A 27,960-nucleotide genomic window follows, 5' to 3' on the forward strand; every position below is an offset into this window, starting at 1 on the left:
TTCTTTATAATTTAGTATGTCTTTGTGAACAAACACACCTCTTTCTCTTTATTTTCATTGCATGTATTTTTTTCTCAGAATGCATCTGAATTTCTGCTAATGTGTTTCAAGTTACACGTATGTATGTATGTATGTATGTTTGTGTGTATTCATGTATAATTTCCACCAAATAGTCTATGAAATACCAAGTAGAATCTGAGAATTTATAAAAGCATACAATGTCTTTTTCCCCCAGTAAAGAAAACACAGAAACTATCTTAATAAGATATTGTTGAGGTATATGTTTATGTTTTGGCTGAAAGATGAATTCTAAAGTCTGCTATGATTCAGAAAACTTACTCTTATGATAGTAAAATTCATTCTAAAGTATTTTGTGATTTTATGTGTATGCATGCATTAATGTTTCCAGTAATATGGCAATCTTTGTGTCACAGCACTGTTTTCTGGATCCCTTATTAAATGTCCAAAGGCTTTGGAAAAAATTGAGAATAAATACACAATAATAAATTTTTCAGGAAATATGTAACTAAGATTAGAACACTCTATAAACTGGAATCCCAAATGATTTGAAGTTAGAGTTTGTTACTAATTTTATAGTAAATGTGAAAAACAAGTTTACTCTATGTGTGAGATAACAAATAATAAATTCAGCATGGCCATAATTTTTTCTTTATAGATAGGAGATCTCTTGCTTAAAGCCTAATTAACAATAGCCAAATTTTATTTAAAAGATGTGGATATGCCCAATGAGGTAATTTTTACCATTGGCAGTTGACAGTTACTGGTTACTCGAATTTCTCTCACTTAAGGTGATATTTGGTGTCATACAGACAAAACATTTGACAGAGAAGTGTTGAACTTTCATCTGGAGGTTTTGATTTCTCTAAAACAACCTAAAACAGTAATAGTGCATCTGTCTTGTGTTATTGTTGCCAGGTATATTTGCCAGGCTCATTGAATTATAGCATTTGTTTCCTTTAAATCCAGGGTCTGTTTCTCATTGGTAGAAGTGCTTTACATTCAGCATATTAAAAGCTATAATTATCTGTGTTGCGTTTCTCTTTGTCTTATATCTACAGCAGTCTGAGAGAGCAAAGAACTTTTAGTCACAGCAGGAACTTCCTGTAAAATACAGTAAATGACTGTGGTTTCCTCATATGCCACACCCTTTATTCTTCCTAGGTCCTAGGCATTTCTCCACTACTTTAGGTAGAAATGTGGTCACTTAAACAGGAGTCAATAAATGTAAATGTGTTTTCATTTATTTTCAATAACTAGTAGATGTATAAATATCATTAAATTTATTAGCAAGACTCTATACATTAATGGAATAAGCCAAAAAGTGGAAAGGCTTGCCCATCTGGCCATTTATAAATATATTGTGACTGATGGATTAACACAGACAGAAAGTTAGATAATCTAGGAACGTTATAAATATGGGCAGTTTAGGAAGAACTGTCTCAAAGTTAAAAACTAGCAAAATTATGACCCTGACATGTATAAGTGAATTGTGGCATAGGCTGATTGATAATTTCACTTTGTTGTGTTCATGTTAGGGTCTGCATAATTGGGGAAGAGGGAAAATTTTGTCAAAATTGATCTATTCCATAGAAAGGTAAATAATTTGCTTTGAAAGGAAGCTTAAGGAAGGCCTGGGAGATAGGGTGAAAGACAAATGAAAAAATAATAAAATATCTAAGTGAAACAGACAAGGTTTTCTGTAGGGGGAGAGAGGTGCTTTTTTTTTTTAATGCACGGTTTTCCTACAGAGGGGAAATCCACACCCTAATGACTGTTAGAATTAATCTGGAGTCTAATGGACTCTGGCTGAGATTTGGTTGAGGGGTCTGATTCTTAATCATAAGTATGGGTCTATCCCATTAAATAAGCTTTTCAAATATGATAAAAAACCCTTTCAAGATAGGTACTCTTTGTTCAACTGATTGCTTTTTTTTTTTTTGGCGGTACGCGGGCCTCTCACTGTTGTGGCCTCTCCCGTTGTGGAGCACAGGCTCCGGACGCGCAGGCTCAGCGGCCATGGCTCACGGGCCCAGCCGCTCCGCGGCATGTGGGATCTTCCCGGACCGGGGCACGAACCCGTGTCCCCTGCATCGGCAGGCGGACTCTCAACCACTGTGCCACCAGGGAAGCCCGTGATTGCTTTTTATATGGGTCAATGCATCTTGGAAAAAAGCTGTGGAGTTTTCCCACATCTAATGACAACCTCTTATGTTTTTGCAAATTATAATGTTCTTCATTATCAAAAATAAAACTTCATTATCAAAAAATAAAAGTAAGTTATTTGTTAATCATAAGCTACAAATATAAATTATTACACATAGAGCTATAAGCTCCAGTTGCAAAGGACCTTTCTTAACCTCCTTATAATTTATTATCCTTAACAACAAAAGAGAAGCCCTTATGGTATCTTCCAACCCACTGCTTGCAAAGCCTTATATTTATTTTCTTACTAACAACAGCAAGAGCTCATTTCCATGTGATATGTGTAGTACCTAGTCACCTTATCCCAGATCCAATACATCCTCCTGTAATTAAGTCAAGAACATAAAGTTAGTTGTTTTGGTTACAGATCCATGGTACAATGAAAGGTATGATATTATAACATCCTATTTTCATGATAAAAATGCTATATTCATATTTATTAATAAACTTATTTTAAGTGTACTTTTCATGGAAGAGGAAATGCAAAGATGAATTAAACATGCCAATCTAGTGCAGTGTTCTAACTTTTCTGTTGACACTATTTATAAAGTAATTTTTTAAAAAACTTCACTCATTTAAGTTACTAGGTCATTTGCAAAACGTAATTTTGGGCACATTTTAAATGATGACATTTTAAACTATGACTGTTATAGTATTCTTTTTCAATGAAATGTAAATGCAACAACAATTTAATACCTACGCAATCATTTGTAGAGAAATGAATGCTCTCTTCTTGACAGTTGGAAATTTTACTTCATTTCTTAATCTCATTGACATCATATTCTACTCCACTATCCATCTTTCCCTGATAGAATTTTATTCTACTGAACTTTATTTTTCAAATTCTTTTAAATGACCACATTGAAAGAGAGCAGGAAAAAGCATAATACAGAAATAGAAGGAGTAAAGACAGAGTGGAGCAGGAAAGATGGAGGGATGTAGAAACAGATTACTGAGTGAGCAGGTGACACTTAAACTATAATGTTGCAATATCTTCCTTTTCCTTTGAAGTGTTTGCATGGCTACTATGCAAACCTCTCCTAATCTTTTCCTAGCAAAATTTTCAATGAAGTCTTCTCTGCTCAAAATCTTTTATACAACAAAATATGTATACCTAGGTTGAAATTTCATTAAAAAAAATCCTATCTGAATGAATGTTTTAAAAATCCTTCCCAATTGCATTACCATTACAATTTTTATTAGAAATAATAATACTAATAACAATGATGATAATAGTAGCTAAAACTTTTGGAAGGCTTACTCAATTTCAAGCCATGACCTAAGCACTATATACTTCTGCCTCTACTTCCATCAGTTCATGTACAGAGTGGCCACCAAGTCTGGAAACACCAATGATACATAATAAATGATATGCTACTTTATATTATAATACATGAAAAAATAATATTTACCTTTTCAGACTATATGATCACATTATTAAAACATATAAAGTAGGTACTGTTTATCCCAGGTTTACCTTTGAGGAAATTGAGGCACAAGTACGTTTATTAACTTCAGCAGATAATTAAAAAAATTGTTTGATTCAGGATTTGAACCAGTTTGGCTCTAGAGTTTATACTCTAGATGAAAACATAATAAATTTATTATAAATTTTGATACATAATTTTTAAACACATAAAGCAATATTTTATTAGAACTACATCATTAATGAGATGAAGAAAGTGGGAAAGTCATGTGTCCCTTTTAAGAAGGCTTGGCAAACATCAGTGTATCCATCATCCCTGTCCCCTCATTTATGCCCTAGGAGATTGTTACATCCTGCAGAAATGCTTTGTAGTAAGGCTCAGAAGGGTGAAATAGTGCATGTGTGTATGTGTGTGTGTGTGTAAAGAAGTAAAAGGAGCACTATGAAAGAAAAAGTGAGAAGCGGCCTGAAGCTTAGACCTTAGTAATTTTCTGTGGCAGATCAGTTCTAGGATGGAGTTCAAATGAAGGTTAAGAATCTGGAAATTGATTTCTGTAAAACAAGCTGTTTCTGCTTACTCCTTAGGGGTATGCATACCCCAGTTTGTAGATCACTGGTTTAAAGTGTAAGACATATTAAATGAAGAAATTCAATTCTACCAAAAATAAAAATGCATTGCATTTGAGAACTATTATGCTGGGCACTGTAGTGAGAAAAATGAATCAGACAAATTGTAACTTAATGTAAAGCAAATGTGAAAAGGACAAATGATAAGTAAATAAATGTATGAAAGTTTATAGTGTCTATACTACATATAACATGGTTCCCGTTAAACTTCAATGACAACTTATTTTTACTTATTAAATTAAATATTAAATAATTGTCATTATTAACAAATTGTTACCATAACTTATTAAATAATGATCATTAACATTGACACCAGAATTCTTCTTATAGAAGGAATTATATTTTTTTTTGTAAAATACATCAAAAGTAACATGGGATAGAACAGCCACATGGCCATAAGTGTTAGCAGTTGCTCAAATATAAGAAGCAGAAATCTCCTCTTCATGCTTCAAGAATAGAAAATGTATTATTTCCACTCCTAAAAGGGAAGAAGGAAAATGAGTGATAAAGAAGAGCGTGGATCCAGAAAGATGGAAAGAGGCTGGAAATAGATAAAATATTGGAAGAACCAAGTGACCTTTTTATTTTTTTAACATCTGTATTGGAGTACAATTGCTTTATAATGGTGTGTTAGTTTCTCCTGTATAACAAAGTGAATCAGCTATACATAACCTATATCCCCATATCTCCTCCCTCTTGCGTCTCCCTCCCACACTCCCTATCCAACCCCTCTAGATGGACACAAAGCACTGAGCTGATCTCCCTGTGCTATGTGGCTGCTTCCCACTAGCTAGCTATTTTACATTTGGTAGTGTATATATGTCCATACCACTCTCCAAGTGACCTTTTTAAAATGGTGATGTCTACCACTTGATTTGAAATTGTTTGCATTGCTAATCTGTGAATCTCTCCTGAATCTTTCATATGAAAATCTGCAATGAAGTCTACTATGCTCAAAAACAATTTAGTGTATGGAATTTTTTATAGATGTCAAAGAAAGGACTATTTCAGGGATCAATGCAAAGTAGAACAACTTTATGCACTAAAAGGCAGTCTGATTAAAAGTAAGTTAGCAGGGCTTCCCTGGTGGCACAGTGGTTGAGAGTCCGCCTGCCGATGCAGGGGACACGGGTTCATGCCCCGGTCTGGGAAGATCCCACATGCCGCGGATCAGCTGGGCCCGTGGCCCATGGCCGCTGAGCCTGCGTGTCCAGAACCTGTGCTTCGCAACGGGAGAGGCCACAACAGTGAGAGGCCCGCGTACTGAAAGTAAGTTAGCAAGGTGGTTTCAGAGAAGTGTATTTGTAAAGAATACCACCATTTATAGGATGCATAATAATACGGAAATCTCTTAGAGATTCAAAAGAATATTAGTAGACATTTTTGGCACTGAAAATGAGAACCCCAAGTCACTGGATCAATAACAATACTGACTTACTGAGGTGGTGTGTTATACTTAGGTTCATGCTTTATTTTGCATGTGAGATATGTAAGTTAACGTAAATGACAGGTATATGTAGCAAATGTTCCTCATCGTTTGTGCTAAACTCATTTTGTTGAATCCATAATTTTTTTGAATAATTTTTATTGGAAACATGGCTCATTACACAGAAAGATGAGAATAGGTATTTTTTGGACATTCTGTTAGAATATTGCATCTTTTGACTCTTTTAAGAATTACGTTAAAAAATATATGTAAATGGGGCTTCCCTGGTGGCGCAGTGGTTGGGAGTCTGCCTGCCAGTGCAGGGGACACGGGTTCGTGCCCCTGTCCGGGGGGATCCCGCATGCCGCGGAGCGGCTGGGCCCGTGAGCCATGGCCGCTGAGCCTGCGCGTCCGGAGCCTGTGCTCCGCAACGGGAGAGGCCCCAGCAGTGAGAGGCCTGCGTACCACAAAAAAAAAAAAAAATATGTAAATGGAGTGTAACCTTTAAAATAGTTTAAAAATAAAAGATAAAAATAATTTTTTAAAATATTCAAAAGAATTCCAGTTTTTAAAATATATATATGTTACATATTTTTATACCTACTTTTTGTAACAGGTCATTAATTATGCCTTCTAGAATAATGATATCTCTTAGTTTACCTGTTTTTAACTGAGCAATAAGATAGTGTGCTATAAATTTTTCAAGGGACAGTAAGACAATCATGCATGAAGTTGATCAATAAACATAGTTTAAACAGTAAAGATATAATTTCCAGGGAGCATTTTAATATAATTTGTAAACGTACTTATTGAGTTTACAGGCACTAAAAGATGTACTACAAAGAGGTTTAAAATAGCTCTTTACAGATGCCTCTGTATTGTAGCTCGGGGACAAGAAAGACGGACATGCCAAATTAAAGGACAAAAGACAGAACGTAAAATGTACCCTTTGGAGATAGAGATAAAACCATGAGGCACAGTGCCTGGGAAGAGTTAGAATTAAGGAGGATCTTAGAGCAACTTTCTGGTTTTTTTTTTCTTTTTCTCAGATTTAGTTTAATCTCCTATTTTACGGATGGGGCAGCCAAACTCCAGTCTATTTATGTGACATGCATAAGTCAAAAGCTTAGCTAGAAGGAGAGATGTGCTACACACCAGACCAGCCCTCAGTGGCCAGTATCTCATATTACACACCCGTGGCCCCCTTGCTCCTTGGGTACCCTTACTGCCTTACCAGATGAGATGTAGGAACCAAAGCACTGACAACTTGGGGACTTATATGCTATGGTCTTGGATTGGAGAAAACTAACACACTTATAGGATTCCTCTTTTAAAAAAAACAGCACCAAATCATAAACTCAAAGTTAAATGCAGAGTCTTGAAAGGGTCTTATTCGAGTGAAAGTCCTGGAATTTAAGTTTCATTAGTTTAGTGGAATACGAATACTTTTTAGTTTCCAAATTTACCTTAATTTAGTTCTTACTGTTCTAACCAACTGGACTCACTCCTGATTGTCTGAACTATTCATATTATTTGCTGAGAAAACTTTCATCTTGCTCTGTGTAAAAATCTTCTCTGATCTTTAAGAAACAGGCACTTCTCCTGCATGGAGAGCCGTTCTGAAGAAAATATATAATTATCTTATGGACATAAAATGATTTTTAATAAATAAAGAGACATTTGTATTAATACATACAAAACTAAAATGTATAAAGATGCTTAATTTTTCCCCAAATAATGTGTAAATGTAATGCAGTCAAGATAATAAATAATTTTAAAGGTCAGCTAAACAAATAACAAACAACAATAAGACAAATGTACTCTAGAATCCAAAATAATTTTGTTAATATAATTTAGTAAATAGAACAATTTAGTTATGTTTCAAATCAGTAATAGGAAGGATGAATTGTTTAGTAAAACGTGTTGCTACAACTGTCCATCAATTTTGGGAAAAAGTTTATATCTGAGATTCAGTTTCAGTTGGTTTAAGATTTAAATGTAAAAATGGACCTTTAAATTATTATAAATTTAAAAGTTAATATTTTTACTATATTGGAGTCAAAGAGAATTTTCAATAAGAATATAATATGATAGTGATAAATAGAAATGGATCCTTCTATTGCCAAAATTCAGTCTAGCCAGAGATATTCTCTTTGTTTTTTCCTCTTTATCACCTCTTACCCATTTGTCAAATTTCAGAGTCTACTGAATGATTATGTAAATAAAGCAAAGCAAAAATATTCGAAGTTAGAGGAATTGAGCTATTACAAATCACAGTATTTGTTACAAAGAACTTCAGATGATATTTTATTTCCAGCTCCTGTCTTTAATTCAGAGTAGTTACAGTTAGAGGATCCAGAATCTCAGAGCTGGAATAGACCTGAAGGTCTCACAGTATAACCTGCTTATTTTACAGATTTGGAAGGTGGGAGTTCAGGAGAGTTTAGTGATGTGCCTCATATCCCACAGTAGAGGTAGATGAGCTAAGGTAAAACTAGGAGTTCTCTTTCCTAAGTCTCATTTCTGTGCTTCTTTTATTAGGTTAAAATTAAACCACATGTGAGTCAAACTAATATGATAGCAAACTACAGTCCTGTTTCTCAGTTATATTTTTTAATCTCCCTAGAGATCATTTTTTCAACCTCTTTCTTGCTAGAATTTAAATATTTAGCCACCTTAAACTCTACTTGTTAGAAATAAAATTTTAAAAATTACCATTAGGCCTATTAGTGTCTCACAAAAAATCTTACCAATACTCTGCAAGTCAGAAATCAATTTAACGAAGAGAATGCAGCTTAAATTTGGACCTTTCATTTTCAAGCCACTTCCAATTTATCTCCTTCAAACTATCCAATATATGTTAGAATTTATAAGGTGGAAAGACACTTAGAAAAAAAAAAAAGGGTAATCCTCTTAATTTCCATAGGAAGATGACTGGTGCTAACAGATACTGTAAGTCAAAATCAGTTTTCGCCTAGTAAGTGACTCTTTTTCCATTTTCTGCTCTTTCTTGTATGTCTTCAATAAGCAAAATTGGGGCTTTAAAAATTGATCTGGCACCACTTCACATAAAAAAGTTCAGGAAGAAAAATCCAGCTGTCAGATACAAGTAGGCATTTTGAGCATTCAAACCATGCTCTAAGGAACAGTGAGTCATATGAGATGCAATGTGCAAAGGAAGCTGACACATAAAAAGGATAGAACAACAATGATGAGTTCCCAAAGACATGCTGTGGGACAAAGAATAATTATAGAGGGTCTATTTTGGGGTCCAGCAGAATGACTTGGGAATTTAAAATCAGAAGAAGGAATTATGTCACTCAGCTTTGAATTTAAAGTAAAATAATTCAGTAGCCTTTATTTTTCATTAATGCTATTATAGTTTATTGGGACGATGCATGATTGAATTGTTAAATACTTCACAGTCTAAAAATAAGTAAGGACAGGAAAGCTACTTTAATTTTGTCAGGAAGGAGGATGTGAGGTGTAATAATAATCACATAATATCTTATCTGATATGGAACTATAATACTAAATATAAATAAGACACATCTGTCTGCAACAGTAATCTTTTTGGAGGCACCAATGCCCCTGAAGCTTGAAATTAATGCCCAGGATTGAAATTGAAACTGCTTTGCCAGGGAGTTCTAAAAATAGTATCTAGAGCAACTTAAATCTTTAATTCAGCTAACCCCCCATTTTCCTGTTCCCTTATTTATAAATAATATCTTTTTACATTCCAATTATGGGAAAGGTTTACAGACATTTATAAGAATATAATAGTGACTATGTGGATCAGAAAACAAAGAACTCTACAGAGGAAAGGAATTTAGTTCAAAAGAGCAACCTAGCCCTATTACTTTATACAGGAAACATAATTTGCTTTTTATATATGTATATATAGAAACATATACATAGTTATAGTTAAAATAAGATTAGCCATAGACATTATATACGTGTGTGTGTGTGTTTGTGTGATGTTTGTGGCTAATACTACCAAATTGTTAATATTAATAAATCTTATAAGAACTGTTCGTATTAATTTAACATTCCTAGTCCTCTGGCCAAGGGAAAAAATACATGGGGGATAAGTTCATACCCAAAGGTCCCAAGGAAATGACTTTGTAAGTCTGACAGATGTCCCTAAGCCTGTATTTTGTTAGATTGCCTTTCAAAGTTTTCCTTGATTCAGAAGTTATTTGGAGTTATGTATCATTCTGTGAAATCTTTCTGATGATTGTTAACATGTTCATATTATCCTCAATTTCATTGGAATTTCAACATGTTACTTTCATCAAGTCATGAATGTTCTTTTGTAATATATTCATACTCAATACCTGAAGGTAGGGCCATCCATAGTTTTGACAGGTGGTAGCACAAGTGGCTGGTGTATCATCATAGGACCCTGGATGACAAGAGAACATTCCTGTGAATTTGGTATTATTAGTGGATAGTGGGATTTTACATAACTTAAAGTTATATACTAGTGTGGTTTTTTTTGTTTGTTTTGTTTTTTGCGGTACGCGGGCCTCTCACTGTTGTGGCCTCTCCCATTGCGGAGCTCCGGATGCGCAGGCTCAGCGGCCATGGCTCACAGGCCCAGCCGCTCTGCGGCATGTGGGATCCTCCCGGACCGGGGCACGAACCCGCGTCCTCTGCATCGGCAGGCAGACTCTCAACCACTGTGCCACCAGGGAAGCCCTAGTGTTTTTTTTTAAATCACAAACATATGTATTTTAAATGTCTCATTTTAATGGGAAGTTGGGAGGCGTTGTTTCAGGCACATTTAGGTTGCCACCATGCTGACCTGAAAGTAATCAGGAACTTTGTTCTTGGACCTTATTTCTTAAGAATGAGTATTTTAAGGAGCACGAACATGGAGGATGGTCCCTGTTGTTCAAGATCTTAGCACTAGGGAGAGGTGAATGCCCTGAAATGTTCAGGTGAAAGGTTGTTCCCAGAAGAAATGGTGGCTTGGTCAATGGTTCTGAGAAGGAAATGACATGGCTAGTTCAAAGTACATAAAGAGAGCCAACGTGATCAAACTGGAGTGAATGAGGGGGAAAGAGTGACACAGATCTTGTCAAAGAGGAAGCCAGAGGCTAGACCATGTCAGTAATGAGATTTAACTCTCCTTAAACATAGGGTATCACTAACAGGTGAGATTCATCCACTGCTAAACTGAGTTAACGTATATAAATGTGGTTTACATCATTTTTTCAGCCTCAAAATAAGGTCGAAGGCAAGATATAGCTATAATCTTGTTTACCTTGCTTCGCATTTACACAGTATTATTTGGACTTTAGAACTTCAAAAATATCAAATTTGCATTTGCAAATTTTTTATCTCCATTAATTTATATTGTGATTTGAGAGGCTTTTATTAAACTTGTTCTTATGGATCATGAATTTGCTACTTCCAAAAATAATTTCTGAATGATTGTCAAGGATTTCCATGAAGGCACTAGGGATCCTTACATGAAAACCCAAAAGTATTAAGAAAGCTTATGTTAAAAGCAATCTCTGTAATCAAATTTTTTTATATAAATCAAAAAGTTTTGATTACTTTGTAAAATTATTTTGTAAATTTTCACACCTTCATATATTTTAATAATTTATTATATATTATAAATTGTCTAGTATATGTTGTAATTAGGATCATGATCTGGTCATCTTAAAGACTTGTGTATTTTTACACCAATAGACTCTCCACATATATTTAGAATCTGAATTTTCTACAAGCTATTTTGGAAAAAATAAAAACTCCTGTCAGTCTCAGGCTTTACTGGAATTCATATGGAATTCACAAGGTTCAAAGTTGAAGTTTATTTTGAGTATTTTCCCAACTTGCTAGAAAATGCCACTAGAAATAGACATGACCATGGAGTGTTTTCTTTTTCTGCATGGGTCTAGAAATTTCATTTTTCATCCGAGCTGAAAATGCTGTGAAAGAATATTTGCACCTTTTTGGTGATAGGGAATAAGTAAAAAACAAATATGTCAACGATTACTTCTGACTATCAGTAAATTTATTGATGAGTTAACTTTGGTTAGTAAATGCATTGCACATATTAATAAAATATAATGTATATGTCAGCATGGTCTTACTTCCACTTTCCTCTGAAAATATCAGTATCTGTAGTACCAAAAAATAGATTAATATCCAAGAAGAGAGGATACAAAGAAAATATTATAAAGCCTTAATGAAAGTGATAGCGATACCTAGAGAAAACTCAAAAGAAAGCTAATTTTGTGGAAGTAGCACCACTGACTGAAGTAGACAATGAAATCAAAATCAACTAAGCCTTAGAAACACAGAAAATAAATATATTAGGTAAGAATACTGGATAAACTTTCTTGATATTTGCCGTGGTGAAGCAAAACAATCAAGCTGGAAAGAAAAATGCAAACCTAAGTGTATTTATTAAGAGGAAATCAGAATCTTGAAGAAATATATTAGTTAAATTCAGCTACTGGATATAAGGGAAATCAAGTGGTTTCCAAAATGTGGAATTACATGAAAGACACAGACTCCAATGCTTTCTATGATATTTTTATGTATAAGAAATAATTTTTACAACAGTAGAAAGAGAGACATTATCTCTTTCAGGAGACTTGTAAGCTCCATGAATGATTTTAAATAGTCAAAATATTATAAAAACACATAATACTTGTCATGATACATTTGTCCTAACTCATAGAATGTACAACATCAATGGTGAATCCTACTGTATTTTCAGTGGGCATGATGTGTCAATATAGTTTCATTGGTTGTAACAAATTTATAACTTTCGTGGGAGATGTTAGTAATAGAGGAGGGTTGGGAGAGGGGTTATATGGAAAATCTTTCACCTTGTACTCAACTTTGATATGAATCTAAAACAACTCTAAAATATAAAGTTTATATTTTAAAAAGCACACATGCATCCGAATGGAAGTGTTCACTTTCTTCCTCTCTCTTTTTTTTTTTTTACTATATATTTTTATTTATTTATTTTTGGCTGCGTTGGGTCTTTGTTGCTGTGCACAGGCTTTCTCTAGTTGCAGCGAGCGGGGGCTACTCTTCGTTGCGGTGCATGGGCTTCTCATTGCGGTGACTTCTCTTGTTGCCAAGCACGGGCTCTAGAGCGCAGGCTCAGAAGTTGTGGCACACGGGCTTAGTTGCTCCGTGGCATGTGGGATCTTCCCGGACCAGGGCTCGAACCTGTGTCCCCTGCAATGGCAGGTGGATTCTTAACAACTGCACCACCAGAGAAGTCCCTTCCTCTCTGTTTTTAAAGAAGATATGTATTTGATGGGATTTTTGAATAAAAGGAAATGGAAAATTTGGGGTATGATTCTAGGTATTATCAGTCTATGTTCTTGATCATGATGAGAAATGCCATTCACACATACCCAGTTTTAAAAGCAATAAAACAATCTTTCCTTTCCCTGGACCACCTAACCAAAAATAGTCCTTTTCTTAAATAATTATAAGCAAAAAATAATTCTACAACATCAAGTCACTGCTACCCAATTAGAAAGAAATATTTCAGAGGAAAATTTTAACTTGTTTTACATGTAGATTTGCTGTTACTCATAATTAGGGCAATACAAATTAGAACCACAGTGAGACTATGTTATATCCACCAGGCTGGCAAAAATTTAAAAGTTTGACAGTAATACAAAGTATTGGAAAGGATGTGGTGTCATGGGAACCTCATACACTGTTGGTGGGACTATAAATTGGTACAAGAATTGCTAGGATCCTGAAATCCCACTCATAAATTTATTCCCTAAAGAAACTCAACCATGTGTACCTGGAAATACATTTAAAAAAATGTTCATTGCTTCATTGTTTATAATAGCAAAATGGTAGAAGCAATCCAAATGTCCCTCAGCAGGAGAAAAGATAAATACATTGTGCATTCATACAATGGAACACTGCAACAGTGAAAAGAACAAACACAAAATTACACACATTAACAGTGATGCATCTTTGGAACATAATGCTGAATGAAAGAAGAAAGTCTCCAAAGACTATATTCAGAAGTATTCCACTTTCATAAAAGTAAAACTAAAAACATAACACTAAATAATACATTGCTTAGAAATACATATATAGGTAGTCAAGCCATAAAGTAAAGCAAGGGAATGACTAGTACAAGTTTAGGCTAATGGTTTACTTCTGGGGACATACATGTGACTTAATCAGGGAGGAACATGATGGAAAAGATGGGTTCTAGGTATAAAGGCATTTATTTATTTAAGCATTTTTTTTTTTTATAAATTTATTTTTGGCTGCGTTGGGTCTTCATTGCTGCACGCAGGGTTTCTCTAGTTGTGGTGAGTGGGGGCTACTCTTTGTTGCGGTGCATAGGCTTCTCATTGCAGTGGCTTCTCTTGTTGTGGAGCACAGGCTCCAGGCACGCAGGCTTCAGTAGTTGTGGCACGCCGGCTCAGTAGTTGTGGCCCGAGGGCTCTAGAGCGCAGGCTCAGTAGTTGTGGCGCACGGGCTTAGTTGCTCCGCGGCATGAGGGATCTTCCCAGACCAGGGCTTGAACCCGTATCCCCTGCATTGGCAGGCGGATTGTTAACCACTGAGCCACCAGGGAAGCCCAAGCAGTGTATTTTAATAATCTTTCGTATGCATGAAAATTTTTAAGTTTAGAAAGCTTTTGTAGGACAATGTGCAGAGTGTGATTCCTTACTTTGGAATCATGTACTTGTTATGGATCTGTGGATCAAAATACATAAAAACGCAATGTAATTCAGATAGGTCTGGGGTGTTGGGTGGGAGATGGAGATGCCTCACACAACACGCATTCAATTTTAAAGTTTATTTCCTTTTGTCAGAATATTGTTAAGATTAGACCCTTTTTAAGATTTCACAGTTAAATCATAGTATATGTATGATTTAAACACTTTGTGAATTTTACAAGTATGATTTAGGTGTGTGAATTCTATTTGACTTTAGGTTAGTTTCTTAGCTACATGGAGGGAATTTTGGAACACCAATGATGACCAACCTGTGAATCAATGTATATGTGTGAGTATTTGTGTGTGTGTGTGTGTGTGTGTGTGTGTGCGTGTGCGTGTGTACTTACCCCCGAGTCCAGTGAAAAAGGAAAGGGTCAGTAAAGTTGTATTTTGGATTATTACCAAGTTTCTAAGACTGTTAAGTTATAATGATTCAGACATGGAAAATGTACACCTCAAATCACAAAACTAATAATTCTCAGAGCCAGAATTAGAAGGGAAAGCAATATATATCTTGTTATTTATGTGTAGTTCAGTGTGAATTTATACTTATTATTTCATTATTTAGAAAATTAATTGATTTAAACCTGTGCCTTGTTCACTCTTATTTTGTTACTGTAAATTTGAACCTAATCAGGTTATCATCTCTTATCTCACAATATGCAGTGTAAAGTAAAGGGAAAGTGGTTTTCAGAGCACATGGGACTCAAGTACTTAAGTATCACCTCCCTCTGTATGCTGAGCCACCCCAGATTGATTTGGTAGGTTTGGAATGAGCCAAGAGATTTGCAGTTAACCAAATAAGCTCTGCTGTTTTAAATGTGGTATGATTAATGTAGCCCAATTTCTGGGCTACCTTTAGAGAAACTATCCTAGACAGACTAAGATTTCCCAGTGGGTCAGTCTCTCTGAACCCTTCCCTTTTAAAAGTAGAGTCATTATCTTGACTAATTGGGTCCAAGTCTTAGAACATGATTACCATCCAGGTAATCTTGGAGGTGGTACCACCTGGTACCAGGAGGTGGTATTCGCTTCTCACAACTTCTTCATAAACACTCCTCACCTCTTATCACAAGGAATAACCCTTAGGCTTAACACTCAACCCCATTCTTCAAACAAAAGAGCAGGTAAATTCTTCATATCCAAAATGTTTTACCAAGCAGCTGGAGAGTATTTGTATACTAACTTTTTGTTCATGACCATGTACCCCAAATATCTCCACATCTTAACTGATGCAGTTCAGTGCTGGATTTTTATTTCCTAACCTTTCTGGCAAACACTATGTCTTATTGAACCAATTTATCTTCTCTTATAGCTTCTCCTTTTATCTTCTCCCTCTTTTCCTCTCTTTATTCTATTCACTCCCTTTTATTTTTCTGGTTTATTTTACTTACAATCCCATCCCTCACTGTGGCTTTATATCAGTTTTTTGACTCAGTAAACAATAATTACTAAGTTAATTACATTATTACAGTCATATATATTTGGTCTCTGAATGAGAATTTTTCTGAATCTTTCCTGTTCTCTGTTCTCCTGATTAGTCTCTAACTCCCTAATCTTGTTCCTTTCATTTCCAGTTTCATCAACTTCTGGTTGAATCTCTAAACCTTTCACCTTGACAGACACTGTCACCGGCCCTGACATGGTTTTACTTCAAGGCAGAAAAGTTTAGGATTTGTATAGTTTTTAAATTATATGTTTAAAAATATGCAATTAAAAAATAAGATCCATGTAAACAAGGAGAGCACATCCACTCCTTTAGAAACAAATGAGGTGAGGACCTAGTAAGTAAGAGGAATTAGTTAAAATAGAACTAATCAGAGAATTGCTAGTAATGTTTGTGGACAACATCATGGATTACAAAATTGATTTATGGTTATATTCCATGCTATAGGCTAGCAAGCTATTCCTCTAGAATAGAGACACTTTAACAGAGTCAAGGAGATCCAGTATATAAGAGCTGAAGAACTACTAAAAATGATAATGAATTTTGTTCTATACCCTTAAATCCAATGTGCAATGAAGAGTCAATTATAATAATTAGTGAAACTTTTTTGACAGCAATTTTGTTAGACTTAATTTAGTATTAGACAATTATTCAGTCTTCAAAAGAGCTTTTTCATCCTGCAAGTAACACTCTATTAGAAAAGGCTCTCAAGAATACATGGTACCTCTGCTGAATCTAGATGAGAGTAAACAAATGTTTTGGCATTGCCTTTTTCTGAACAGGACTACTGGGAGCACCCATTTTTCATTGTAGGGACTGATTCTAGCTTGAGAAAGTGTGAAGTGTCTCTGCTCACTGTGAGAAATTAGTTATTTTTGCGCTCCGATTTCTTGAATTGAAAATTCATTATTATTCTATTAATATGTAAAGCGTATTTTAAGTGCCCTTTCCACCATTTCATCAAGCCCTTCTAGATTAGAAATTGTCACATTTTGGTCTTTTAAGTTATTGTTGATTTCAGCTTTATTTTATTATTGTTGTTGTTTTTAAGCTACTTGGGACAAAGAAAATGTAGATTATTGGATTGTCATGTTATATATAAACATACCAGAAATTAATTGAATGTAGAATAATTCTTGAAACAAATACAATTTTTTAGGGTATTATTATCATTTATGTTTTGTAATAGTAACTTTATTATAAGTTTACCATTCAATAATACCACATAAAGTCAGAAAGTTCAAGAAGACTTAAAGAAGAAGCTATTTCACAACTTACTTTTATGTTTTGAACAATACTTCATTGAGGACAGAGCGTTGTTTAATCCAAGCTAGTTTGTTGCTTGTGGTTTAAAATCCAGTCATATTAGATAATATACCGAAGGACAGTAAAGTTACAACCTTGACACATTTTATACACATATTTTTTTTCTGAATACTATGGACATATGTTGAGAATCAGTCTTTTTCTCAAAGGAATATTATTATTTCCCTGAATGATATACATTCTAGACTCAGAAGAAAAAAAACCTCAACAGTGATATTTCTAGGTGAATGAATGACTAACACCTGTTTTAAAAGAAAATAAAGTTAGCTCTATGTGTCTCAAACACATGGAGAATCTTAATTAGAAAAGTATTGTTATAACTTATGAGTTGTGTCAATTAAAAGATACATTTTATGAAAATTCATCATTAGGCTTTCAAGCAAATCATGATTTTATTTAATGACAAGTATGTATTTTAATTTATAAAATAGTCCTTTGGCTTTAAGTTTAGAAAACTTTCAAAGCTATACAATGATGAAAGGGCATTGACAGTTGGCACACTTTAAAATTATCTTTAAATATTTATAAATCAACACTTAAAAGCTTGATAAATTATAGATTTACAAATATGTAACTCTTCACTTATCAAACAGAGGTATAATTTTTTGTCAATTAAACAGGAGTTGTATTCTACCCTATATGCTTTATTAAAAGACTGATTTACTTTCTTTCTATTTCACTGCTAAGGGTTTTTTTTCTCCTTCTATAGACTTTTTAGTGCTATTGTCCAAAAAGGCAACAAGTAATGGAGGAAGACTTTTGTTGGGAGGCAACAGTGGGCAAGTCTGCCAGTTTCAACAAGAAATTCTGCCAATTTCAGCCATTGTTTGGCCATTTGGGGAAATGCTTCAACACTTTGTGTTAAAACACTGACCAGCCTTCTCATTTACCCCAGTTTGAAAGGTCATGCTTTGGAATTCAGTGAAACCTGAACACTAAATACATTACCGAAAGCATCTTTATTAATTTATTTTCCTTTACAAAGACAGTGAAGGGGTAAATATTAGGTTGACCTAAGAATAATGAAATGCTAATTAGCTTCTGAATATTTTCTCTTTGGCAATGTGTAGTGATTCTAACACCTTCAAAATTTCAGCTCTGACATCTACTGTGTACTGCATACAAAATCACAGTTACTAGTTTTCTGTGGAGACTGGTAGAAAGAAACATATTCATTCATTTAATCATTTATTAAGCAATCTTTAGCACCTACTAGTGCAGGCACTTATTTAGGTGCTTAGGATATATTAGTGAAAAAAAAAATAGAAATGCTTGTACTTGTAGAGCTTACATGTTAGTTGCATGGACAGAAAATAAATAAAAACAGAAAATATGTAAATTATAGTGGATGGTTTGTTGCAAGGTGATTGGTGTTAAGGAAAAAGCAAGAACATGCTAAAATAGCTAAAGATGAACAATAGGGTTGTGGTGGTATAGGTGTAGGTTTATCTTAAATAGTGATTAGTTTAGACCCCATAGAAAACTTTTTACTTGAGCAAAGACTACAGGGAGGAGAGGGACCTAGGCATATGGATATCTGGGAGAAAAACATTCTATGCTCATTAAAAGAGACTCAGATAAGTTTTAATCCCTTCTTAGATAATGTGTTGACCTTCCCTTAAATTTATGCCAATTGATATCAGAAGTACTAGCAAGAAGTAAACTTGTCTGGAGGTGAAGGACTCAACAAAAGAAAGAAGAGCTACTAAAATCTGGAATCCAGGAACTACACACCCACAAATAAGAACGATTAGCATTTTTTTTCATATTCAGATGCTATAATGATGCATATGTGATTAAGAGTAAAGAAGACATAATAAACTTAGAAAGTTACTCAATTCATTCAAGTAAGTATTCCTTCACTAATTTCTATTATAATTTTGTATTAGTAAAGTAATATGATACACAATGATCTTTGTTTTATTTATATATTTATCATTTATTGGCCACGCCATGCAGTTTGCAGGATCTTAGTTCCCTGACCAGGGATTGAATCTGGGCCCACGGCAGTGAAAGCGCGAGTCCTAACCACTGGACCGCCAGGGAATTCCCTGATCTTTGTTTACTACAAATTTAATTCCAAGGAGTTAGTCAAATTGGAATTGATATACTGTGATAGCTCTCCAGATAGAAAAGCTTACACATTGTATTTACAGACTGCTTCCCTTTCGTGATAATAAAATTATGCAGTTATGTGTGGAAGAAAAACATAGACCAAGATGTAGGACAATCCTTGAAGTCTAAATGATTTTGAGTAATTAGGAGCAGAGTGTTATCTCAGTGTAAAAATCTAACTTTTTTTTTAGAGCACACGCTATGTCAAGACCTACATCATAGTTACACGTAACGAAACCCTCTGAAGACACACTGAGCTGGAGTCTCCTATTTCTAAGTTAGGATCCCATTGACTAGATTTATTTAGCTTATTCTAGCTTCTAGCTTCAGAAACTACATGTAACATTAAAAGTTTTTAACATGTAGTCTTTTATGGTATGTATGGTACTATAACTGAGAAAGTTGAGAATATGTAGCCTTAAATATGTAGTGTCTTATGGTACTAGGGTTGTGACAGTTACGAACTCAGTGAACTGTGAGCTTTCAGAGTTAATCTGAAACACACAATTAGTGGATTTTTGAAGGATTTTTTCTTTTTTAAAGATTCCTTTTTTGTTTTTTAAATGGTACAGTTACTTTTGTATTTTATTTATTTACTTTTGGCTGTTTTGGGTCTTCATTTCTGTGCGAGGGCTTTCTCTAGTTGTGGCAAGCGGGGGCCACTCTTCATCGTGGTGCGCAGGCCTCTCACTATCGTGGCGTCTCTTGTTGCGGAGCACAGGCTCCAGACACGCAGGCTCAGTAGTTGTGGCTCACGGGCCTAGTTGCTCCGCGGCACGTGGGATCTTCCCAGACCAGGGCTCGAACCCGTGTCCCCTGCATTAGCAGGCAGATTCTCAACCACTGTGCCACCAGGGTAGCCCTGAAAATGTTTGAGTTATACAAAAACTCTAACATAAATTCTTTGATTTTGGTATATTTATTTTGAAGGAAGTAGGCTGGAATCTGGTTCATTAAATATGGACATATATTAATTTTATGATCAAAAGACTTGGTAAGTCTTCTAATAATTTTTGAACTGATAACATGGAGCACAGTACAGGAAATCCTTTTGGAAAGTGTATAATTAAGGAAGTTAATTCATGTGAAGAATTCAATTAATTAAAATATTAAACAATATTTAGGAAAATCATTTATGGATTACATCCCTCTCAGTTTGCTCTAGACCTTAAAACTTGCTCATATCTCATTTGAAGACCTTCCTGTTCAAATTAATGAAACCAAACATTCTTCAAACTTTATTCTTAATGATATCACTTTCTTTAACCACATTCTTTTTGTCTAAAAAATGAACAATTTCTGCTACATGACCATGACATTTGTGGTGGATTTAGATGCAAGGAAATCTTTCTGTTAAAATTTAAAATGTCAAAGTTATATCAGAAGCAGTTGAAAAGAAGATATTTCAGAATATCAAAGCACATACAATTGTGAGCTAAGTAGAATCCATTATATTATTCTTTATTTCAGTTTTTTTTCTACTTTTAATCTATAATCCAAGGTTTCTTAAATATAATAAATATATGCAGAAAGTATCTGATTTATCAGGTTTTGTCATTTTAGAAACACCCTAGTTAAGGCATTCAGTCCTGATCTTGCAACAAAATGAAAAATAGAGTGGCAGCCAGCAGTATAGCTTAAGAGTTAATCAGCACTGTCTTACACTGCACTGAGGTGGAGCTGATGTTGTCCAGACCCGGGGTCTTACCTTTAACATCTAACATAGAGGCTGGCACATTGTGAGTGCTTTCTAAACTGAAGATCAGGCTGTTTAACCGTAGCACCCCTAATATCAACGATGACATAGTCACTGGGTTAAACTACAACTGTTCTCTGACAAGATTAAATTCTGGTGTGAACAGAAATTTCCCCATATAAAATATATTGCAATGAGAACATATTTTAACTTGATAAGAGGAAGAGTGAATCTGGAAGATCCTGTGTGTATGTTATCTTTTTTAAAAAAAGTGGAAACCTTATATCATTTCTCTTTACCCTCCCCCATTCATAATGTATTTTTATGTTATAACATATATTATATTTCTTTTAAATATACCTTTAACATACATTTAAGCCCATATCAGACTGCCCTACCAATCCCCTAAAAAAAGTCCTGAGTAACTAGAGAATATGAACCATGCTCATGGTTGGATGACAACATTAAGGTCTCAGTTCTTGTCAATTTAACTAGTGAATTCACTACAGTTCCAGTTATCATTCCAGAAGGAATTTTTGAAGAATTTCCCAAATCTAAAAATCTAAATAATTTTGGAGAAAAAAGAGTAAATATGGATGAATTCCCCAAACTAGTATGATGGTTAATTTATGTTCTAACTTGGCTAGGCTATGGTGCCCAGTTGTTTGATCAAACAGTAGTCTAGATGCTGCTGTGAAGATATTTTGTAGATGTGACTGACATCTACCATCAGACACTTTAAATAAAGGAGATGACCCTTGATAATGTGTGTGGGCCTCTTCCAATCGGTGGAAAGCTTTAAGATTAAACACTGAGGTTTCCCAATAAAGAAAGAATTTTTCTTCAAGATTTTTTTCCATGCTACTCTTGACTATCTGAGGCCAGAACGAAGCTGCTGAGTATTTGGTTTGGAGGAGAGTCCAAAGGTGTAGGTGTAGGTATAGAAACATCGTGAATGGAGAAGGGTACAGAGAGGAGATAGAAAATTACCAATTGCGGATTCTACCTACTGTGTAGTTTTTTCCTAGAGCCCTGCAGTATTGCCCTCTAGTTGATGGAGATAATCTTAAAAACCATTTGTTTCTGATGTTCATGTCTATTTTTTGAGTTCATAGGTACTTATAAAAGTATCTGAAGTAACTGAAAAATATATACGTATAATTTACTTCATTCAGAAGAAAAATTGTCGTTTGAATTAATTAGCAAGTTTCATAAATGAGATCCAAAAACTCTTAATGGATCCATCAAAAAGGGAGATCCCATGAAACTCATGCAACTGTATGCAAAATGTGAGTCCCTATGAATATAGTTGGTTTTGTACTGGAGAAAGAATTTGTAGTTTTCATTATATTCTCAATATGGACCGTAATTCATAAAATATTCAAAAACAGATTTTTTAAATAAATTATCTTAAACCAAAACTTAAATGAATGTTCACTGTCCTATTGCACAAGTACTCTTTCATCCTATTTCTGAAATATAATACATAAGAAAATATAAGTGTCTACCATTAGGCAGTAGTAAGAAGGCCCTGTAATAAAGACATTTTTACAAAAAGAAAATAACCACCAAAAACTTGGAGCCCTACAAATGAAGTTTAATTTGATCATTCTAAATGTCCTTTAAATTTTCAGTTTCTACAGCTGCTATAAGTAGTAAAAACTAAAAATTTCTTGACAAACATCTAAATTTATCTCTAATGTACCATATTCCACAAAATCCACATAACATAAATAAACTTACTTTTATTATCTTATGTTAGAAGAAATTGAGTTTAAATCTGGTGGATCATTATGCTTATTCAACTTTGTGCAATGTTAGCAATAAGAGATCTAATAATAGATAATATATAATAGTGCAACAAAATAGTTAGGATTCAGAGTCATGGTAGATGTACGTTAAAATCAGAGCTTTATCAATGATATCATTTGACTTCGGGAACACCATGTACTTCATTGGGCATCATGTGTAAAAGAAAGAAAGAAACAATAATTTCTGTATAATATACCTTTACAATTCTTAGCTTGAAGATACTTTTTAGGTGCTCAAGCTCTGTAGAAATGGTGATTAACAATGTCAGTTTTATTAGGTCTGGCACATATTATATGATGATGGCAAAGTGTGATCAGTCTAAAAACTGATTACAAATCACACTTGTTCACTCTCCCTGTCCTGTGAAGAAGTTGTATTCTAATTGTCTGTGTGTTTATTGTTTGGAATGAGCTTTTGCATAGAGACAAGTTATGTCCTCAGTCTTGTTCACAAAAGATTTATGATGAGCACTAAAATGTGTTGAATACCTACTACGTGCCAAGTGCTGTGCTAAACATTTTCAATGTATTGTTTCTTGGATTCCTCACAAAACCTTATAAAGCAATGTGATTAATCACTTCCATTTTACAGAAGAGAAAGGGGAACTAAGAAGTGGTGAAGTTTGGGTTCATATGTGAATGACCTGAAGCCAAAGTCCATTAAGCTGCACTTCTCATATTTCATATGCACAGCTCATATTTCAGCTGTGGTATTGTAATTTTTTTCTTTTCATTTTATTTGCAATTGATAAGAAAGCAGTGGGAAATAAAAATCTACTTAAAAATTAAACTTATGGACTAACCAGGAAACCCAAGATTATTTATTCTATCACTGTTTCAAAAGAATTTCAGTTCATTCTAGACTTAACTTAAGGTTCCAGGAACAGCATCCCTTTGCAATAGGAATGATGAGATACCAGCCACCAATTGGAAAGGGAAGAAGAGTGGTTCAGAGCATGAGTCAGAATTTAAGTTCTGGTTTTGCCACTTGATAACCATATGAACTTTGGCACATTACTTAGGAGTTCTGTGCCTTGGTTTTGGAGTTTCTTACCTGCAAACAAAGATAATAATATTTGCTAGGGCTTTGGGGAAGATTAAATGGGTTTATACATGAGTAATTAATAATGTCCATAGCACATGGCAAACCGTTAAAGAAATTAGCTAAATCAGGAGCAGCAAGCCACCCTTTAAAAGGGGGTTCTCTTGTATGAGTGCAGTGTGGACAAATTCACCCATGCTGACTTCTGGTGGGAATGCTGCAGCAGGGAAGGCAGACTCTACTGTTTGAGGCAGAAAAAAAAAAAAAAAAGTTTCTGTCCCTCAGGGATATTAAGATAGATGCATCCAATAATGCATCCTTCATCCAATAATTCATCCTTATCTAATAATGTCAAGGACCAAAAAGCAAAGCTGACAATAAATATATTTACCCAAGTAAACCTGACAATTCCAATATATTTTAGTTAGTTAACTGGGAGTTTAACGAAATTGTGTTTAACACATTTAAAATGTAGCAATATCCTTACTAAATGTGATATGATTGATGTCTAAAATGTACTCCATTCCAGGGAATTGCTTCAAACAACAACTATATCTAAATTTCTAAAACACAAATCCATAAGTTATATTTTTTGCCTTAGCTAATAAAGTATAGGGGCATATCCTAAAAAAAAGGATTTAAAACCAAAAAAATTTCATTGAAAATAGATTTTTAAAGAAGACATATGTAAATTGATTAATAAAATATTTAAGCATGTTACCCTGATATTAGATCTGCATTATTTAAGGAAAAACAAGTCTCCTATTTTGCCTCACATTTGAAAATAACAGAATTACGAAAAAAACCCAACAGTTTTGTATTGATGACATTCTTTTCCCATAGTTTTAATCCTCCTTATTTTCTGCTATAACATTACTTATTCTTCTCTAGTACTTACTGAAGTTCCAATTTTCCCTTCACGTTATCCTTGGAAGGGAAGCAAAATTGAGGTTCATGCACAAATATCTGCATAATAATTGGTGTCAGGTTAACTAATGGTTATGGGTTCAAAATAATGCTCGTTTGTAAAATGTATGAAATCAGTGCTTGGATATAAGACAAATTTATCTTAGTTTTGATTGATAAAACCAAGCTTATGTGTTCATGAATATGCTAATGACCTCCCAGCTGACTAAGCTGGAAGGAGAGGGGCACCTTGTAAACCAGCTAGCCGCTATTTCACTATATCACTGCTATTTAATATACCAAATGACATGCTCACAAGTCACTATGGTTTTATGAGAAGCACAATTGAGTTCAGGTTAACCTAAACCTAAATAGAGAAATAATGACAGATTTATACAAAAGTTTATGCCATATTAACATTTTTTATCTAAAAAATATGTTCCATGTTAAAAGGAATAAGATTTCACTAAAAATTGGGCTCCATCCAACAACTTCAATAAAGTATAAAGCAATAGCCTCAATACCACAGGGTTGGTTTGGTTAATTGTTTATTTAGATTTATATTGGGTCGAGCTGAGTTTTTGATCTTTTAATTGGTAGTAAGGTAGGAAGCATATGATGCATTTAATTAAACCAGGAAGGAAGAAAAAGATTAAAACTTGTTTTATGTTTAAAAGTAAATAAACTCTTTTGACCATTTTTGCAAACGACAATATGTTGTGTTTGTTTTGTATGATACTGTTTCTTTTAAGTAAACTAATTTAAAGGAAAAAGAGGAAGAAACATGTTCTAGGAAAGTATTTGCAACTTATCATCTGATAATAATTCTGGTAACCTAATAAACATAGACTCTAACTCAGTTCACAGCCAGTGATTCCATTTTATTTTTTAACATTAAGAAGCCTTTTATTGGATCTTTAAAATCCATTTCTTCATTTTTTTGTAAATAACATTAAATTAAAAAACTAATTTGATTTTAAGTTTACTCAAATATGGAAAAATACAGATTATTTGATCTAATCTGATTTAATGAACAATATTATAATCCAAATTAGACATGAGAAAATAATAATCTGGATTTATTGAGGACAAAAAGTTTAAATTATTTAAATGGGAATGGCAATAGGCTGTATAAAATATATTTCCTATTATTTAAATGGGTTTTGGTGATTTAATTATCATATATCTAATCATATGCTCTTTTTTCTTAAATCACACTAGTTCAATATTTATATTCCAAAGTTTACAATTAAATGTATTCTATATTATTTTTTCAATTTTACACTAATTAAGGCTGTATACCTTCAAAATTATAAACCAACTTATAAGTAGGTAAACTAAAATTAAGGTGTGAAAACTATCCAGTTACTTTGAGTTGCATAACTACTATTGATGAAAGAATTTGGGCAGGTATGATTGTCCATGTGAATAAATGGGAAAATGATCGAGATATCTGGTTAGCATATAGACCTTGTGTTTCTGGTTAAGTATTTGTTTTCCACCTAATTGCATCAGAACATTTTCTGATATTAAATGAGAGAATTTCTTAAATTTAATAGTGCAGCATGGTAATAGTACTTTGGTAGAAAAAGAGAGATTTCCTAAGAAATTATAAACATTTATATAGTGCATCCATGAACTTCAAAACCAGACACAGACAAATCTTTTAAATAGGTGTGTACTGATTTTCCATCTTACGTATATTCTCTGATAGTCTAAGTCAAGAACTAAGAGACACTACAAGTCAAGAACTAAGAGATACTACACTCTTTGAGTGTCGTCTTTAACACTGTTGCAATGATGTATCTTATGTTTATGGTTTAAGAGCTTCTCTGAATCCTAAATAAAGATAAGGAATAAAACCAAAGACTCAAATAATGTCCTTTAAATATATTTGTTTTCTGAAATGTTGACACCATTATCATGGTATCCCTAAAAACAATTATTTTTTCAAGCTGTGTTCAAAGTCATACATAGAGTATGAAATAAGTTTTGTTTAGTGAATGCATATTTAGATCTTTAAAAAGTTTATTTTAATTGTTCTATAGCAGTCTCTAAGGCAATTCTTAAAAATTAAGTAACTATCAAATTTTAACCATGGAACTAAAGGTTGAAAACAAAATATTGTTATAATGGTTACAAACATCTAAATTAGAAATATGTAATAATACTATAAACTGAATTCTGATTAGTTTTTTTGTATTTATCAAAGAATTTTTCCACATTAACATAAAGCTTATAAGGTAAACTTTTGTCTTAATATTATTTTGAATTTTTTACTGAAGTAAATATCTGTTATGCATAAAATAATGATAAAATATGTACAGGTTAATGTGAAAGTTCTCACAGTATACTAGGGTGTTGACTCCATTTAAACTTCAGTATGTCCTAGGCATCACCAATGAGTAAAGTACATATACCTTGGCCATTCATTTAACATAGTTTTTAAAATTACAGACCCAGTTCTAATTTCTATTTAAGTTTTTGTTATTCATTTTTTTCAAAGTGAATGAATACTCTTATATATTCTAAAAATTTACATATTTTAACTAACAAAATAATATTTTGGCATATGCCAAGATATACTGGGGAAAAAAGAACTTGTAGCAATAACCAAAAGCATATTCTTAAAGGTATCTAAATATTGCAGGTAGAACATAGTTTTGCTCACATTACCCATGTGATTTCTCAATTCTGTATTTTTATCTTACATATTTAGAACTGTAATTAGATTCTGTGTATTGATTTTATGATCCTACAGGGTAATATCATCCAGAAAAGTAAATTAATTCTTAATGGCTGAAAGCATGCATTGATGCTCTGATATTCTCTTACCATTAAAGAAAGCAAACTGTAGAATTTAATAATATGAATTCTTATTTCCAACTTTCAATTATTTTCTCAAATAATAAACCTTTGCCAAATGACCCTCAATATTCGTTGCCTAGTGTTTTTCCACAGTATTTTTTGAAAATAAAGATTATAAACCATACTATAAGAATAGTTACAAAAAATAAATTAAATTATTTTAATAATTTAAAGAAAATTATGGGGTTTTGGCTAGCAATTAAATAAAGATTAGAGAATTTGAGGAGTTCCTTATTATAAAATATAATATTAATGTAATACCTCCTTGTAAGAAAATAATCTAAATTAAAAACAGTGTTATTTTAATTT

General features: G+C 33.6%; 1 protein-coding gene across 6 annotated transcripts in view; it reads right to left on the bottom strand.

The window, feature by feature from the left end:
• The window catches only part of CALCRL (calcitonin receptor like receptor), a 105,005-nt gene that overhangs the window by 75,359 nt on the left and 1,686 nt on the right, over positions 1-27,960 (bottom strand). For 2 of the 6 annotated variants that reach the window (XM_079925200.1, XM_079925198.1), the window contains exon 2: positions 10,040-10,107. The exons of the other annotated variants lie outside the window; for them this stretch is intronic. The gene's annotated coding sequence lies outside the window, so the exon portion shown is untranslated. The remainder of the gene's footprint in view (positions 1-10,039; positions 10,108-27,960) is intronic. 6 annotated transcript variants of the gene reach the window in all.

This window comes from Stenella coeruleoalba (assembly GCF_951394435.1).
Source record: "Stenella coeruleoalba genome assembly, chromosome: 6".
NCBI lineage: Eukaryota > Metazoa > Chordata > Mammalia > Artiodactyla > Delphinidae > Stenella > Stenella coeruleoalba.